Raw genomic sequence first — 12,214 nt, forward strand, 5'->3', positions numbered from 1 at the left:
AGCCAGCTAGGCAAAGAAGGAGGTATGTTAAAGTGCATAGGTGGCAGAGGTGGTTGAGTGCTGGACTCTTGGTTTCAGCTGGGGTCATGATCTCAAGCCCCACGTCTGGCTCCAAGCTCAGCACAGTCCTTTTTTTTTTTTTTTAAGATTTTATTTATTTATTTATTTGACAGACATTTAAAAATAAGTGTCAAGTAGTCAGAGAGGCAGGTAGAGGGGTGGGTGGTGAAGATCACAAGTAGGCAGAGAGGCAGGCGGGGGTGGGGTAGGGGAAGCAGTCTCCCTACTGAGCAGAGAGCCAGATGCAGGGCTTAATCCCAGGACCCTGAGACCATGACCGAAGGCATAGGCTTAATCCTCTGAGCCACCCAGGCGACCCAACACAGTCTTCTTGAGATTCTCTCTCCCTATCCCTTTGCCCCTCCCCATTTGTGATTTCTTTCTCTCAAATAAATAAATCTAAAAAAAAAGAAAAGAAAAGAAAGATCGATGATGGAGATAGAGGAAAGAACTTTTGGAGGTAATAGGCATTTATTATGCATAAGACACCCACCCAAGTAATTTACATTAACGTTTACATATTATAATAATCAAAACAACTCTATTGGTCATATCCTATGATTGCTCTTCCTTTGTAGATGAGGGTTCTAAGACTTAGAGAAAGAAGGAATAAGTCCACATACCCATACAAGTCAGTAGCGGAGCTCAGGTTTGCACCTATAGGGAGGCAGGGAGGTATGAAACAATAATTGTGTTAAGAGAGAAGTTGAGGGCCACGTGGGTGGCACAGTCAGTTAAGCATCTGACTCTTGATTTTGGCTCATGTTGTGATCTCATGGTAGTGAGATTGAGCCCTGCATCCAGCTCAGGGTCTGTCTTAGATCTTTTTCTCTGTCTCCCTCTGCCCCTCTGGCTCATGCTCTCTCTTGGTCTCTTTCTCTCGGAAATAAATAAATAAATCTTTAAAAGAGAGAGAGAGAGAGAGAGAGACTGTGAGTTCAGGAAAGGAAATTTAAGAGGTAGTCTGAAGCCAAATCATGGAATCTCTATGTTGAGTTAATCAGGGTAATCATCAGGATAGATGAGTGATAAGGTCGTATTTGCTTTCTAGAAAGATTACTTTGATATAGAATGAAGAATACATTGTAGTCAGGAAGTGACTGCAGAGTTGTAAGTTGCAATCAATGAGTGCTGGAAATAAAGCAGTGGCAGAATTAAGGAAAATGCAGACAGATTTTTTAAAGTAATGAAGTTTTGAAAATAATAGCACTTGGTTTTCAGTTAGCAAAAGAGTGCCAGTGGAAGAACAGAATCTACTAAGCTCCAGATTTCTGGCTTGAGAAGTTGTATGGATAAATGGATTCAATAGGTAACCTAAATGCCAAAAGTGTTTGCAAGGAAAATGATTCTTAAGTTTTTAAAATATTATATCCTAAAATGACAGTATTTTTCCTAGAATATCAATGTTACTATTTCTTAAGATTTTTTGACAAGATTTCAGTGTGAGCTTAAGGTTTCTGTTTCCATTGCTCTGTTTCTTTCAATGTTTCAATATGCTGCAGGCCTAACTTCGTTGTTTTCTTCCAATTTTTCCCTCTTTTCTATGATACTTCAGGAGTTGGGAGAAATTTTTTGACAAATCATCTCTCCTTGGGTATCAGTTAACTATTATAGTGAGACAAATTATGCTGCAACCCAAAGTTTATGTAACAATGGACATTTATTATGTTATTTAGGTTCTGTGAGTTTGGGAACAGCTTAGCTAAGTGGCCTGACAGCATTTCTCATAAGGTTGCTATCACGATGTTGGCCAGGGCTGCCGTCATCAGAGAGCTTACTGGGGCTGGAGGGTCTACTTTTCAAGATGGGTCACTCACATGGCTATTGGCAGGAGGTCTCAGTTTCTTGCCATGTGAATCTCTCCATAGGGCGGCTTGACATGGTATCCTTGTGACATAGGTAGCTGGCTTCCCCTAGAACAAGAGAATGAGCATGGAGGAAGCTATAATGCCTTTTATAATCCAATCTTGGAGGTCACATACAATTAATTCTACCACACTCTTTAGAAGTGAATCACTACATCCAGTCCACAATCAAGGCCAAGGGAGATAATGTACTTTTGTTAACAATAATGTATCAATATTGGCTCACAGATAATAACAAATGTACCAACACTGGTGCAAGATGTTAAATATGGGGGAACTGGCACAAAGGGATAGGTGATGTGGAAACTTGCTGTACTTTTTGCTCAATTTTTTGTGAACCTAATACTATCTTTAAGAAGTAAAGTCTAATAAATTTTAAAAAGAAAATTAGAGACACTGGATGAAATGGACAATTCAATTTTGTATAGCAAGTGACTAAATATCAAATATAGGGGAAGGAAGGAAGGAAAGAAGGGATGGATTATGGTTACCTCTTTAAAATTTTTAAAAATTTGTTCCTCTTGACTAATTGCTGCACCATCAATACCAGACTGTGATAATTATATAACTATTTATATATTTGACCAGAATTTAATTTTATAAGACACTCTGAGGTCTAAAGAAGATTCTAGTCCGTCAGGCAGTATTTTCATGATTCACTGCCTTGAGTAGCTTTCTACCTCCCACCATTTCATAATACAAAAGTATCATACAACTTGGTAGTTAACAAGGCTCTGGATTCAGGCTAAACAAGTTTAAACCTGGTTCCATCATTTAATTAACGGTGTGATGTCAGGTAATTAGCCTTAGCACACAATAAGCATTTAGTGTTACCTACTACAACAGTTTTGCCTTTAAAGCCTTAATATTAACTAGATTTAATAAAAGGATCTAGTTTAAATTTCTTAACTATAGATTTCCTAGGATATTTCTAACAGAATCCTTTTCATCAATATTGTTCCCATTTAGAAATCCCCTCTATACTTCAAATAGAAATATTCCATTTCATATCTCTCAGGTTCTCTATAAAAGTAGTTTAGTTTTCAATCTCTGTTGCCTTCCTTACAGAACAGAAAATTGGAAATACCTATGTTTTCTTACTTTGGCCAACATGGGAGCAAGTTCGGTGCAGCTGGATCTGCATAAGCAAACCATCGAACCCAAACCCATAAATGCTGCACCATGAAGCTACCTAAATGGCAACCTCAGCAAAACCATCCCCCAGAAAGGCTGTAGAAAATTAAATTAAGATTGTATTTTGGGAAATATGAATTTCAGAACACTGATTCCTGCATTCACATACATTACATGAAAAGCTTCCCTCCCTTGATGAAGTACTGAACTCAAACCCCTGAGAAGCTTGGCTATGAGAAGCAATACGCATTCCCAACCGGAGGTCTTTCTGTTTCAATTTTCCAGTTATAGCAACCCTGAATCCACAAATTTCAGTGATGGTTATTAATAGATAAATGACATTAGTTGTATGCTTTCTGTTTTCCACTGTCACAGAAACTTATGATTTCCCCCTTTCCATGACCAACCTTTCTTTCATTAATCTATCTAATGTATCTTTGAGAAATTTTAAATGATTGAACCGAAAAAGGAGGAAATACTTTTCTGTCTGGTGACACTTAAGATTCTAGGTCTAAAGACAAGGATTTATTTTATTTTATTTTATTTTATTATTTTATTTTATATACAAGGTACTGAAAATGCAGGAGCTATTAATTGATAATGTCTCTAATTTACTTCTATTAACTAGTTTCACTAATAACATAAATCACAAAGGCTATTTATTCCTTCATCTGAAATATGATTGATTAGATTTCCATCTCTGCATGACATTTTTTAATACCAGATATGCATCCTACTTTTCTGGAGCACTCAAAATAGCTTAATAATTCTCTGCAAACTGAGTTGCCAAAGCTACACTGGAATTTTGATGTTTCCATTAATAAAAGATACATGCCCGCAGGAGGTACAGATTTGTGATCTCAGGATCCAGAGTTTAGGGGCAAAGGGAAAATGGCTTGCATCTGTACAATGATTAAATGTATGTTCAGAAAGAGGAACTCTAAAGTGTCTATACAGATCTAACAAGACCTATTTGGACCTGGGGCTTGCCCCTGCAGGGTGTTTTTTGATAGCTTTATCTATGGCAGACACTGAGGCTCTATCCATTCTCACTTGTCAATATGCCATGGTAGCTTCAGAGGTGGAAACAGGGAGATGGTGGGCCACAGGAAGAGAAACCTGAACGTCAGGGAGCCGTTGCACCAAGTTCATACATAACCTAACCAAAATGCAGTGTCAGGGAAAACAAAATAAAACAAAAGCTCACACACACACACAAATCAAATGTCAGGAAAAAAAATTTTAAATGATGCCAATCAAGCCTAAAAATAGAATCTGTAACTAGTAAGGAACTGAAATTTCTTAAAAGAAAAATAGAAGTAAACATAGCTAAGAATCAAATATAAGTCCTATGCATTTGCCTCCTGGGTAGGGTAGAAGAGAGAGCGCCATGAAAATATAGACCTGAATACAAAAAGAATCTGTAGATACTGTATCTCCATGAAGGTTTATTGTTCTTTAGAGAGTCATTTAACAAAAACCTGTCAGTTCATACAATTTAGTCTTTAATTGTTTTAATCAATACAATTTTTATTGTGCCTTTTCTATGCATAAGACACTATACTAGATATAAAAGAAAAACAAGAATCAGTTGAGTACTGAGCTTCTTTTTTTGTGAATTAAAGTGACTTTATTTTTGTTCTTATAAAAACAAGTACTAATTAAAAATATCTAGAAAAAATAAGCCCAAAATCATAATTAATGTCTAGAAATAACCACTATCAACATTGTGGGATATATTATTCTAGCCTACCAAATATATGTATATGTGGGTGTGTATGAGTGTCTGTGTCTATATATATATATATATACACATATATATATATATATTTGTGTGTATGTGTATGTGTGTGTGTATATATGTGTGTGTATATATATGTATATATGTGGGTGTGTATGAGTGTGTCTATATACATATATACATATATGTATATATATGTATATATGTGGGTGTGTATGAGTGTCTGTGTCTATATATATATACATATATGTGTATATATATGTATATATGTGGGTGTGTATGAGTGTCTGTGTCTATATATATATATGTGTGTGTGTGTATGTGTGTGTGTGTGTATATATATGTGTGTATGTGTGTGTGTATATATGTATATATGTGGGTGTGTATGAGTGTGTCTATATATATACATATATGTATATATATGTATATATGTGGGTGTGTATGAGTGTCTGTGTCTATATATATACACACATATATGTGTGTATATATATGTATATATGTGGGAGTGTATGAGTGTCTGTGTCTATATATATGCACACATATATGTGTGTATATATATGTATATATGTGGGTGTGTATGAGTGTCTGTGTCTATATATATGGGTGTGTATGAGTGTCTGTGTCTATATATATATACACACACATATGTATATATACGTATATATATACATATATGTGTGTGTATATATATATAGACACAGACACTCATACACACCCACATATACATAGTATATGTAATACACTTGTAATTTATATGTAATATTTATACACACACACATAGACCCATGCACACGCACAAACATAGAGCGTTCTTTTGCTAGGGCTACCCTAACAAAATATCATAACTGAATGACTTGAACAACCGAAATTTATTTTCTCTAAGTTCTGGAGACTAGAAGCCCAAGAGTAAGATGTAGGCAGGTCTGTTTTTCTCTGACGCCACTCTTTTGGCTTGCAAATGGCTGCCTTCACTCTGTCCTCACATGGCCTCTTCTGTGTATGTCTGTGTCCCTGTGTTACTTTGTCCAAATTTCCTCTTCTTATAAGAGTATCAGTCAGACTGGATTAAACTAATAGCCTCATTTTAATGTAATAATCTCTTTTAAAGTTCAATCCCCAAATGTATTCACATTCTGAGGTTCTGGGGGTTAGAACTTCAAATTATGAATGTTGAAGGGACACAGTTCAGCCTATAACATACATACATATGTATACACATACAGAGAGAGAGGGAGATTTCTATTTTCATATAAAAATGAGACCATATTAGGCACCCTAATGTGCTTGTTCATCTCTCTCCATTGCTATATTTTTATCATATTCAATTAGTATGACTATGTAATAGGTCATTGTATAACTTTGAGATAATTTATTTACCAAGTTGCTATTATTCAACACTTAGATTATTTATGATTACTTAATACATATATAAATTATATATCTAAGCTCTATAATAAACCTACTATCACTTGGAATTTTGAGGGTATTTTTCCTTAGCAGCAATTACTAAAAATGAAATTGCTGGATTAAAGGGTATGCACATGATACTTTTTTTTAAATAGCTCTTTAGAAAAGTTTTATTAACTTGTAACAGAAGTTTGGCTACTTTCCAACATCCTGATTATACTATTAGTAATTATTTTAGTCTTTGAAAATATGAGATGGAAAATACTATTTTGGTTTTGTTTTATTTGCATTTCTTTCCTTGCTATTGAATCCAAACATCTTTTTATTCATTTATTGTCCACTTTAATTTATTAATTTTAATTCCATGCTGTGTCTTTTGCTCAATATTCTATTAAGATGTTCCTTTTTTACTTACCAACTTGAAAGAAATGTTTACATATCAGAATTGGGCATTTGCATATAGACATTAGAATTTTTTTCGGATTTGTGGTTCGCTTTCTAGTACTGTTTATAGTGATTTTCTGGGAGCGCCTGGGTGGCTCAGCGGGTTAAAGCCTCTGCCTTCGGCTCAGGTCATGATCCCAGGGTCCTGGGATCGAGCCCCGCATCGGGCTCTCTGCTCAGCAGGGAGCCTGCTTCTTCCTCTCTCTCTGCCTGCCTCTCTGCCTACTTGTGATTTCTGTCTGTCAAATAAATAAAAATCTATAGTGATTTTCTGAAAAATTCTGAAATTTTTGTTTTATCTCCTTCTGCTTTTATTTAAGGCTTTTGTTGTTATGGTTCTTGCCAATTTATGAACATTTCCCTATGGTTCTACAGTTGGTCATGCATAGGAAGGCCTGACCCCACAGGATAACTGTTCATATAGTCAGCAATTTGCATCAAACATTTTATGGATTTTTTGGTAGTTTTTAATTTAGTTACAGTGGAAGTATGCCATAACAATGAAATATTGTCCATAAAATATGGTATTGCTTGTTTTGTCATACCATTAAATAAATAGTTCACTTTTTACTTAATGATTTGATGAGCCATAATACTGAATAAGCTTATAATATGATGAGCTTATAATACTGTATTTTAATACCATAATACTATGGCTTGAGGGGTCATATACTGATTTTATCTATACCCATCTCAATTTATTTTAAGATTATGGTTTGTTTCTAGTCTACTATAACTTTTCTAAGATTTATTTATTTATTTATTTTAGAGAGAGAGAGAAAGAGAGAGAGCATACACATGAAGAGTGTTGGGACAGAGGGAGAGAATCTTCAAGCAGAACCCAATTTGGGGTTGATCTCATGACCCAGGAAATCATGACTGGCACTCAAAACAAGAGTCAGACCCTCAACTGACTGAAACACCCAGGTGCTCCTAGTCTAACCTACTTTTAGAAAAATGCCATTTATTTGTTATACCTTCAACATAAGTTTTAATATGTGATAGGACAAATTATTATGTTTTTTCAAAAATTTCCTAACCATATTCTTTCGTGTTTATTCTTCAAGATTAAGTATGATTTTATCAAAAATTAAGCTGTACCAGGAGTTTTTAATTGGAATTATATCTCAATATTAATTTTTGAAGATTTATACATTTAAATTATTTCGTCTTACCATCCAGGAAAATAGCATGCACCTTCTTTTATTCAGCTCTTATTCTATAATAGTCAGTGTAGTTTCATAATTACATTTGTCTTATATGTCTTTTATTAAGTTTATTCTTAAATAATTCATAGATTATTTGCTACTGTGAATATAATGATTATTTTTCTATTATATTTTCTAACCGCTATACAGAAAAGCTATTATAATTTGGTATATTTACTAAATAAGTGGACACTTATTTAAATTTTTATTAATTCAAATGATTTTGCAATTGATTACTTTATGTTTTCTATAATATCAAAAAAAATAGTAACTAATGGCAGGTTCATTCCAAAGTGAATGAATTTTTATTTCTTTTTATTCTCTTTTTATACCTACTGTGATTTTCAGAACACTGTTCATTATAGAGGTGAAAGCAGGCATTGGTATTTTGTTCTTGTTATTAACAGAACATCCTTGAGTATACCTCCATTCAGCATGATATCTGCTCTTGGTTCGGATAAAACATCTTATTACATAACTGTACCTAGTTACCATGGATTTGGTGTTTTAAAAAATTTTGTAAGAATGGATGCCGAACGGCTATCATGGTGGGTTTGCTGAAGACCACTGGCCTTGTGGGATTGGCTTTATGTGAAAGTCCACACAAAAGGCTAAGAATATTGTACACAAAGATTTGATGTTCTTAAGCAAATTCCTAAAAAATGCAGCATATAGAAAGTATACAGAACAGGTTACAAATGAGAAGCTAAGTATAGTTAAAGCAGAAACAGGTATTAAGACATTAGAAGACCAAGTTTGAGGAGGCTACCTAGAAGAGGTGATTCTTCAGGCTGAAATGAACTAGATCTGGCAAGAAAAATGATACAGTGGAAACCATGGGAGCCTTTAGTGGAAAAGCCTCCTGCCAACCAATGGAAAAGGACAATATAGTTATTAAATGACTAGTGTGTTGATGGGAAACTATTGTAATTAAATATTCTGTTATATTAAAAAAAAAGAGTGGTTGCTGAATTATAACTAATGTTTGTTTTTTAATTAGTCACATGGTCATGCAGTCTTCTCACTAATAGGAGGAATCACATTACTACATTTGCCAATGTTTAATGAGACTTACATTCTTGGAATTTATTTGTATAATTTATTGTAAAATTTATTATGTATAATCTTTTCTTTTTTGTCTTGTTATTTTTAATTAAGGTAATATTTTAAAAATGTAAAATAACTTAAGCAATGTACGTGTAAGTTACAAAACACAACTTCAAAAAACACTCCCAGGTGTCTGGGTGGCTCAGTCATTAAGCGGTGGCCTTTGGCTCAGGTCATGATCCCAGTGCCACATTGACCCCCTTGCTCGGCGTGGAGCCTACTTCTCCTATACCCCTTCACCCTGCTTGTGATTTCTCTCGTGCGCTCAGATAAACAATTTTTTTTTAATCTTAAAAAAAAAAAACACTCTCAACAAATCTCCACCCAAGCTAGGAATAAGAGCATTTCCAATATCTATGTATTGTCAGTCCCTTGTCTGTGTCCTACCAAATCAACCACTATTTTGAATTGCATTACGTACTATGTTCTTCAAGTACACTCTGGTTGAACATGTTAATGACTTTTTTAGAAATGTTTTATCCTATATTTATCTATATTCATTTGGGAATATATAGTGTTCTTTTCTATGTTATCTTAGTAATGTTTAGAAGTATCAATCCTCAGGAAATTGAAAAGCTTTCAATATTATCCTAATTTCATAGAATTTATCTGTTCCTTGAATGCTTGACAGAGCTCATTTTTAAAACCAATGTTTTGGGAATGAATTCTTTTGTGACTTGTCTCATTCTTTATACTTTTTATTCTACTAAGGAGTGTTTTACTTTGTTATTTGTTTTGTTTGGGGGTTTTCTTTTTAACTCTTATTGCTTGACTTTTAGTGATTTATATTTCATACACAACACACACACATACATTAGTTCAAAATTTAAATTAATGTTTGCTTTTTATTAATGATGTCTATGTAGTCTAATTCATAATAACAGAACATGAATTTTCATTTGGCTTTCTTGTTAGATTTTCTATCTCTGGAGTTTAGGTATAATTCTATTAAAGTATCCATTTTAATCTATCAATTTTTCCTGTATTTATTGTTTTAGTCCTTTTTAGATTAACAAATTGTTCTCTCTTGGTTCTCGAGTTGATTCTTAATAGTGAAATCCTTTATTCAAACAAATTCTTACCAAAAACTTCAATTCAAGAGAAAAAAAAAGGATAGGAATGTGCTGGCATAAACAAAATGGAGACCTAGAATTATGCAGACGACAGACACTGATAACAAATGCTAAAGATTATAGTATATACTGTTTTCATTGCTATGAATTTTTAAATGGCATGAAATGTTGGTTTTTGTTCTTTCATTGAACCAATAAACATGCATTTAAAAGGTGTTTAAAAATTATTTTCCAAAGAAAAATAAATTTACAACTCTATTGCAATGGATATGCGCAGACTGTGCAATTCTGATTAGGTTTGTCCATGTGAGGTTGCTTTGTGGCTTGAGAAAATTACCACAAAATTCTGTATGTTTCAAACTATGTATTGGGGAATGTATTCATGTTTTCCTTATAAATATTTAAAAATAACATGTATTTTCTTTGTGAAGTAGATTATCTGTATGTTCATTTAATTAGTCTAATTAACTATATTATTCAGATCCTGTATTACAGTGATTTTTCAACTTTGGCCACAAAGTCCTGCTTGGTATATCAAATTATACAGTATATATGCTTTCAAAAAATTATATTTACCATCAGCTTTATTTTACAAATAATTCAATTTATTTTTAAATTTCAAATACCATATAAAGATGGTGTGAGATTTTTATATTTATCAAAAGAGGGCATTGTTTTTTAAAACCATTAGAATTACTACTTAATAATCATTTTGTGGTACTTAATTGGTAAAGTATAAGACAAATACATTATACTGTCTTACTTTGAGATCTTATAGTTTCTCCTTATATTTATACAAGTTATTCCTTTCAATATGGCATAATACTTTAGGTTCGTAGTGGTACATTTCTGCTTATCTTCATTTTATTTTATTTTATTTTTTTTTAAGATTTTATTTATTTGACAGACAGAGATCACAAGTAGACAGAGAGGCAGGCAGAGAGAGAGAGAGAGGGAAGCAGGCTCCCCGCCGAGCAGAGAGCCCGATGCGCGACTCGATCCCAGGACCCTGAGATCATGACCTGAGCCGAAGGCAGCGGCTTAACCCACTGAGCCACCCAGGCGCCCCTGCTTATCTTCATTTTAAATCATATCTTCTATTTCAAAATAACGTTCTTTTCTCACATTTAATATGTGTCTACTTTGAATTCTTGTTTGATGTTGGTATTGCTCACCTGCTTTCTGTTGGTTTTCATTTGCCTTGTATAGCATGATCTGTCCTACATTTTCAACATTGTTCTTTCATTTTTGTTTGAAGAGTGATGTCTTAGAGATAGAATATATATGAACTTTCTTTCTATTAATATAAAGTCCTAATTTTTCAATAGAGTAATTTTTACCTACATTTATTTTAATAATTGTGGTTTTTAATTTCAGTCTTCTCATGTTTTTCTTTATTAGAAAGTTTTAGTTACTTTTTTCTATTTTTCCCTATTAATTCATTAGATCATTCAAAATATTTATTAAGTACCCATGTGCCAAACACCATTGCCCAACTTGTACTTCCCCTTATGATAACTGTACTTGTGATAGCCAACATTTATTAAAGGGTTTCCATAAAATAGGTATAGTCCCCAAATTTCAACATATATTAACAGATTTAATGCAACATTAAGTTGGTACCATTAATATACCCATCTTGAAAAGGAAAAATGTGATGAAAAATATTCAGAGACCACTCAAGGTGAGTAGTTCTGTAAGTGATGGAGTAGGGAAATGGTTTTGGATAGCCTTATCCAGAGGTCTGGTTTGGAAGTTCTGTTTCTACTTTTATTCCACTGGCTATTTCATCTTTAAGCATATTTGCACTTGTATTAGCAACATGAAAATAGAAGCAAAATTTGTGTTTATTCTTTTAAAACTTCCATCACTATCTTTTTCCTAAGAGTCTGGGTCCAACTCATCCTGTAGACCCTAAACTCCACTCTCTGTCTTTTCCACCACACACCTGGCACACAATAAATAATTGTGAATGTTGCATAGATGTATAGCCATCAGATTTACCTACTTTGTTTACTTATTTACCTATTTGGTTTTGTGAGATATCCAACTTGCTCTTCATTGCTTTTATTGAGTTATTTAATTTCTTAAATGTTCTTCATCTCCTATTTACATATTTTCAAGTGGCTCCATTTTGATACAGTTAAAACTGTCACTTGAATCTCAATTTTTTTT

General features: G+C 33.5%; 1 pseudogene across 1 annotated transcript; it reads left to right on the forward strand.

Moving 5' to 3' along the window:
- The first annotated feature begins 8,404 nt into the window (after positions 1–8,404).
- On the forward strand, positions 8,405–8,750 carry LOC308346996 (NADH dehydrogenase [ubiquinone] 1 alpha subcomplex subunit 5-like; annotated as a pseudogene). Its single transcript has one exon. The product of its transcript is annotated as an NADH dehydrogenase [ubiquinone] 1 alpha subcomplex subunit 5-like (transcript).
- The last annotated feature ends 3,464 nt before the right edge of the window (positions 8,751–12,214 follow it).

The sequence above is a fragment of the Martes martes genome, assembly GCF_963455335.1.
Source record: "Martes martes genome assembly, chromosome: 8".
In the NCBI taxonomy this organism is placed as follows: domain Eukaryota; kingdom Metazoa; phylum Chordata; class Mammalia; order Carnivora; family Mustelidae; genus Martes; species Martes martes.